The following is a 7,664-nucleotide window of genomic DNA, read 5'->3' on the forward strand; positions in this document are numbered from 1 at the left end:
ACAGAATATCCAAGTCTGTCTGTCTGTCTGTCTGTCTGTCTGTCTGTCTGTCTGTCTGTCTGTCTGTTGGTATGTCAGCTAGATCATATAATCCAGCAGAAGTGTTGTTTATAAAACTTCTAAACTGTTCAAATCCAACACATTATTGTGGAAAAATATGAACATCATTCATTCATTTGCCTGATGCATGGTAAGATGAAAAAAACAAACATGCTTCTCGTCTGCTGTCTCAGTCCCCTGGCTGTTACAACCATCACAATACAGTCGGATGCTCTGTTCACACACAAATGTGTTGCCAAATAATATTTGGCAACACATTCATTATGACAACAGCATCATTAAATCTGCTGATTACACCACAGTATTGGACTAATACGTGACAGTGATGACAGGACCTATAGGCGGTATATGGAAGATTTAAATGCAATGTTGTCTAGACTGTTACTCTACTCTCTGGACCGCAGGCTGCTACAAAATAAACAAAACAAAAAACTTTAAAGCAGCAAAAATAACGGACACAGAACTACTGTACCACTACTTCATAACATTTACACCACTTTATGTGAAAGGAAAGCCCCAAAAAACATTAACCCTTTAAGACCGGGAACGCATCTGTGTCATTTTAGATTTCTTTGGCTATTCAGAAATAGCAGATATACAAGCTCATAGCGCGGCACCGAGTGCTGCGCGCGCTATGAGTTTGTAGATCTGCTATTTTTTTTAAATCTTGAACATTTTAGCAAATCTTTCAATATATATATATATTTTAAAGCAGATATTTGTAACTCAAATCTTTGCTTCTGTTCTGGGTATTCTACAAATGTCTTCTAAATCCTAACAGTTTTCTGAAAAAACATGTGTTGCTGTTTATCAGTGGTGCTTAAAACCTTTTTCATGTCAAGGACCTCCTAAAATTATATGTATTTGGCCGGAGACCCGCCTCTCAAAATAGTTTGTTCCAAGGACCCCAAGAAGCAAAGATTTTATTTACAAATTTTCGCTTTAAAAATATATATATTCAAAGATTTGCACTAATTTTCAATGATTTTTCTAAAATAGCAGATCTACAAGCTATGAGCTTGTAAATCTGCTATTTTTTAATAGCCAAAGAAATCTAAAAATGACACACAGATGCGTTCCCGGTCTTAATGGGTTAAGGACACTAGCCAGCCCACTCAACTGTACTGAACTTATCTGAACAGACAGACAGAGATTCCTTTCGTCATCTGAACATGTTATTTCATACCAGACACCAGTCTGTCCTCATACACACACATTGTGTTCAGACACGTTGGGAATGTTATGTAAGATGCAATTGATGTTATTTTCACATACTCATGTGTAGGTGCAGTGAAATGTTAGTGTGGACTGTGCTACAAGATTATTAAACTGATCTTGTACAATATTATGAACCATCCAGACCTCTCAGATCATCTGGGAAAGGTCCTTTCTGTCCCTAAAACCAAAACTAAATGTGGGGAAGCAGCATTTACTACTTTTTATGCACCACACATCTGGAACAAACTCCCAGAAAACTGCAGGACACGCTTATTTCTTTTCAAACACAACTAAAGACCTTTCTGTTTGCCGCTGTCTTTGAATGTGTTCATTTTCTGTATCTGTTATAGTTTTTATGTATTTTTTACTTCTTTTGTTTTATACATCCTAATGTTATTGTATAATTGTGTTTCCTTTGCTTGATGTTCTGTGTAAAGCATATTCAATTGCCTTGTTGTTGAAATGTGCTATACATACAAAACTGCCTTGCATTGCCTTGCCTAGTTAACTAAAAGTAATGAAATAAAGAAAACTGGGGGGGGGGGGGAATCACATAGAAACAACGCTTTAAAATAATGACTAACTGAAACAGTATTGTGCTTTACAAAATGAACAAAAACAAACTCATATCAAATAGAGAAAATGTGGTTAGTTTTCATCTTTGTCAACTCATTTCATATTGTATATAGTATATCATATTAGGCTGATATGAAATCTATCTTCCAATGTTTTGTCAATAAAATAAATGTGTCACACTTTTTTGAATCTTGCCCCTGACAAATATCTCATATAACACACACACACACACACACACACACACACACACACACACACACACACACACACACACACACACACACACACACACACACACACACACACACACACACACACACACACACACACACACACACACACACACACTTTCAAAACTAATAAAAACTACACTGAAATTAAGTAATACAGCAAGTAAGTGAAGTATAAACAAGTGTGCTAGAAAGAAAAGCGTGCTAGTATACTGTATACTATATAGTATACTTCTTTGGTTACTGATGTTACTATGGTACTGATGTTATACCAAATGGTTACCTGATGTTCTTGTTGCACGAAGACTGTCAAAACTGTGGAGACACTTTTCTTCCCTGTTTTCTTCCCTGTGGAGATAATCACGTCATGCAACACTTCCTTCTACTGACACAAAGAGAGGAAGAGACAACAGCTCTCTGCTGCAGATAAACTATATTTATACAGTCTCCTCCTCTCCTCTCCTCTCCTCTCCTCTCCTCTCCTCTCCTCCACCTAGGTAAGGAATGAGATGGTGCTCTGGTGGTGCAGGAGTGGGGTCTTCTGTCCTGGCCTCAAAGGCCACACTTGAGTAAAAGAAGATATCTCACTAGAAAATGTCTCTTGTTGGTATAAGTGAAAGTCATCCATTGGAATATCATTTCAGTAAAAGTGTCTGATATTCCCGGCATTAAAAGTAATTATGTGATGTTAAATAATGTAATTATTATTGAGTAAAAGTAATTGCTGTTAATAAAACAAACAAACAAACAAACAAACAAATATCAGCCACATCTCTCTCTGAGCTTTATGTTTATTCTGTATGCATGGTATCATCTGACAATGAACGCATTAACAAAAATGCAGTTTAGATGACTATTTGACAAAACTTTTAAGGCGAATTTGAGAATATGAAAAAATAACTTTCATGGGACAAAGAAAGTAGTCTAGTCTTGTGTACACTGTACAGTATATGTGAGGGTATATGCATGTAGTTATTTGTGTGAATGAACATGCATACAGTATTAATGCATTTGTGAACAACACTGAAGACAATTAAGTACAATAACCTTTTTAATGACTGTGAACTTTTTGGTTCAGAAAAATAAAAAAATACGTATCACATGTCATTTTCTGATCTCTTGTTTTTAGATGTGCACACTAAATCATTTTATTGAGGTATCTAAACAGCAAAGATTATGTTTCTAATGGCCAGTATGGGCTGTCATGGTAACACTGACAGGTAGACAGCACCATGAAGATAGTCATATTAATTTGGATTATTTTACATTAACTAAATATGTTTATATTAATTAAATATTAATTACGTGAAGCTTTAGAAAAAGTTCAAGATCTTTTCTCTCACAACATCTTTCATTGTGCTTCAGTTGTTGTCTGGAGAATTGTACTACCTCACTTACGCTTTCCCACACTGTCCAAAACATTTAATTCACAATTTTACGCATGCCTACTCAAAGCCAATCAGACTCTTTCAATTTGCATGCAGCCAATCAGGCGATAGGCTCTGTTTTACAAGTATCACTACCTCTGAACCTGTCATTCTCTTTTCAGACTTAAATACCAACAATGGCAGTGTCGTTGGAGAACATCTGCATATGACACATTTATGAGCAATAGATGAAGTCTGCTGTGTATAGGGTGAAAAGAAGAGGAACCAACACGGTGCCCTACTGTACTGCAGGTCATTGTGTCAGATGTACAAATGCTCAACCTGACAAATTCTGGACTGTCAGTGAGGTAATCAGTGATCATGTGACCTCAATGTGACCACAATGTGACCAGTGTTTCCCAAACAGTGTGTCAGGACTCGAGTCAGCACAAATGTTTGGGTTGCGGCTCTAAATATCCCATTTCTATTTTTATTTTTACAAATCTTTTAAGTTATTATTTAAAAAAGATTTAGAATTTATTTTGAAATAAAATGAAATCAAATCAAAAAGACTTTCAAATGTAAGAAAAAATGGCAGATCTAAGGTCACAACACGGGCATCGTGACGCATTGTGACCTTGTAGATCTGCTATTTTCTCAATTAACTAGGGCTTAATTGGTTAATTCAATATGTATTTTTCTAAGTTTGGGGACACACAACATTTCTCATTTGGGTCTCGAGCTGAAAAGTTTGTGAAACACTGGTGTAGACAACATGCCACAGGCCTTCTCTGATACATATGGAGTACCCAGCCACTTCTTTCCACCTGACAGTGAGGAGTTTCATCGGGACGACTTTAACATGTGGCAAAGCCGGAGGATTTATTACACCCTATGCAACATGAGGTATATGGATGTGTGTTCCATCTGAAGCAAACCCAAAAATATGAGACGCATGAACTTATCTGAACAGACAGACAGAGATTCCTTTTGTCACCTGAACATGTTATTTCATACCAGACATCAGTCTGTCCTCATACACACACATTTGGGTTCAGACCATAGAGTTAAACATATTAGGTTCAGACACGTTGGGAATGTTAGATTCAATTGATGTTATTTTCACATGCTCATGTGTACTGTAGGTGCAGTGAAATGTTAGTGCAGACCGTGCTACAAGATTATTAGACTGTAGTTAACTAAAACAAATTAAACTAGAAAAAGTGCTCCTCGGAGCACAGGTCTCCGCCAGGTCAGGTAGGTTATTTTGGCCTCCTGGTGGCGCTATAATAGGCCAATGTGAAAAGGGTGCCATTTATTCCGTGCACGGCAATCGGACACTGCATGCATGATTTGAGGCATTTTGTTCTAAAAATGTGTTTTGCTAAATTTGACCTGCTGGTGGCGCTATAACAGGCCAATGTTAAAAGGGTGGCATTTGTTCCTCAACGTAGTGCAAATGTGCATTCAAAGTTTCACCGCAATCGGACGCTGCGTTCATGATTTGCAGCATTTTGTTAAAAACGGGCCACTCCTGCAAACATTACATGTCCATGTTAGCCAATCAGCATGGAATATGAAAAATCAAACAGATCCGTCTTGATCACATAACGAGATCATGTGTACCGATTTGGTGAAATTTTGATCAAATCTGAAGGCTTAATATCAAAAAATGTGTTTTACATAAGTCTGCCTCCTGGTGGCGCTATAAAAGGCAAATGTGAAAAATGCAGGGCAAAGGTTTTTCCTTGGCCTCTAGGGAGTGTGCATACACAGTTTTACACTGATCGGTGCAGTTATAGGTAAAAACACGAATCGGCCTGTTACAGCGCCACCATAAGGCTGATTTGAACATTTTCAAATGGCATTTCTTCCTCGGCCTAATGGGAATGTGTGTGCAAAATATCACGGAAATTGCATGCTGCGTTCATGATTTGAGGCATTTTGTTCGAAACGGAGTACTCCTGCAAACTTTGAAAGTACATTTTTGCCAATCAGGATGGAATATGAAAAATCTGAAACGACCCGTTTCTTTTAATGACTATAGAGATACTGTGTACCGATTTGCAGGATTTTGGGCCAAAATCTGTAGGAGTACTGTCCAAAAATGTGTGCTATAAAAGGCCCATGTGAAAAAGAGCAGAGGTTCTGCTCTGGCATCCAGGGAGTGTGTGTGCACAGTTTCGCTGCGATCAAGCCAACGGTGCCAGAGATTAGCTGTACACAAAATGACAGAATGACACACGGACGGACACACACACGGGCGGACGGACAGGGGGTAAAACATACTCTCTCGCCATGCCTTTCGGCCTGGCGGAGACAACAAGGATGGGATGAATATAATTATATTGAAGTGCTAAGATTTGTTACAGCCACTTTACTTGCAGGTTAGAAAAACAGAAGATATGCATCAAAAACATAAAATAGCATAATCAGTGGAGAACACACCTGTAAGTGTTAACAGTAACATTATGTGGATAGGTCTACCCACTATCCCCTTTAATATACTATACTAGCAATCTCCTTTTTCCCCTACATTCTGCCTCACCACAAGCAGAACTTTGGGTTCCTTTGCTTCTAGCATTCTCCTTGCCAGCTTTTCCAGTCCCCTGCTTGCTTGGTTTCTTCTTCTTGGTTTGTTTCTTCTCATCCCCAGAATCTGCAGATGTTTGCTTTATTTCTTTGTTGCTGTCCCTCAGGGAAAGCCCGGCTGAGTCTGAATCAGAGTCTAATTTGTGAGGATGTTCCTGGTGGTGGTAAAGACCTGCATCTGCAGCCAAACCAGCAACAGGACGCAGACAAGTCGTAATTACATTTAAAAAAAAGACAGTGTTTAAAATTATCTAAATGGTACTGATTATGTTATAATTAATGTAGCACATTAAAGTGATTTTTGTAATAAAAACTATAATATCAAAAAAACAGTTGGACACTCACCACCAACTGGTTTTGAAGAGTCAGTCTCATCACCTCCATCCACAACCTCCTGAAATGTCAACATACACACACATGCACATGCACATGCACGCACGCACTGGGGAAGCCTGGCTGAGTCTGAATCAGAGTCTACTTTGTGAGGATGTTCCTGGTGGTGGTAAAGACCTGCATCTGCAGTCAAACCAGCAACAGGACACAGACAAGTCAGTAATTACATTAAAAAAAAGACAGTGTTTAAATTATCTAAATGGTACTGATTATGTTATGATTAATGGAGCACATTAAAGTGATTTTTGCCAACATAAAACATAATACAAGTGTGTACAAATTTGTGAGATTAATATATTAGATTGTAAAACCTTTGTAAACCATAAGTCTGTCACACTCACTCTCTTGCGCTGCACATATAGAACATACAGGGGGGGGGGGGTTCTCAAATGTACAACGTGCTTGGATTTTGTAAATTTGTAATAAAAACTATAATATTGTTCACAAAAAAAAAACAGTTGGACACTCACCACCAACTGGTTTTGAAGAGTCAGTCTCATCACCTCCATCCACAACCTCCTGAAATGTCCACACACACACACACACACACACACACACACACACACACACACACGCACACGCACACACACACGCACGCACACGCGCACACGCACACGCACACACACACAGTAGAAAGTTCTAATTACCAGTTGAAAGGGTAATGTAACATGGTTCCAAACATCTCAGTAAAGGGAACAGTAAACAGTAAACAGTGTAGAGTAGTAAAGGGAAGTTTGCAAAGTTTACACAAACCGTTAGTGTGTCATCCTGGTTAATTGTGTCATCCATGTCATCAGTGTCAGGTTTGGCACTCTGAACGCCACATGGTGAGTGGCTTAATGACAAATGAAGTCATTATTGTTTCAATTCCTGCTCAAGTGAATATAAGGAGCCCTTCTATCACAGTTACTCAAAAAAGCAGACTATAGTGCACTGGGTCCACATTCATTGCTCTGTAATAGGCTCAAATATATCTCATTAATTGATGGATTCTTTGCTGGTCTATAAGATAATTCACTTTGTGCCAAATAAATGTTAAATAAACTCAGAGCACCATCACCTACTAGAACACTGAAGTGTTCCATGTTTTCATAAAGGAATCAATTAGAAACCAACCTGCTGTCTCTGTCACAGTCACTGTCATGCTGGCTGCCAGTGAATCTGAGGGGAAGGTCTATGGACTGGATACTTGCTGCTGAATCGCTGTCTGATGAATGATGCAGTCTGT

The 7,664-nt window shown here is 38.5% G+C and overlaps 1 protein-coding gene across 1 annotated transcript in view; it reads right to left on the reverse strand.

The window, feature by feature from the left end:
* The window catches only part of LOC308103512 (GTPase IMAP family member 7-like), a 6,552-nt gene extending 4,085 nt beyond the window's left edge, over positions 1 to 2,467 (reverse strand). Inside the window, exon 1 of the mRNA XM_080453510.1 lies at positions 2,368 to 2,467. The gene's annotated coding sequence lies outside the window, so the exon portion shown is untranslated. The remainder of the gene's footprint in view (positions 1 to 2,367) is intronic.
* Positions 2,468 to 7,664: the final 5,197 nt, after the last annotated feature.

This window comes from Gymnoscopelus braueri, assembly GCF_963280865.1.
Source record: "Gymnoscopelus braueri genome assembly, chromosome: 2".
In the NCBI taxonomy this organism is placed as follows: domain Eukaryota; kingdom Metazoa; phylum Chordata; class Actinopteri; order Myctophiformes; family Myctophidae; genus Gymnoscopelus; species Gymnoscopelus braueri.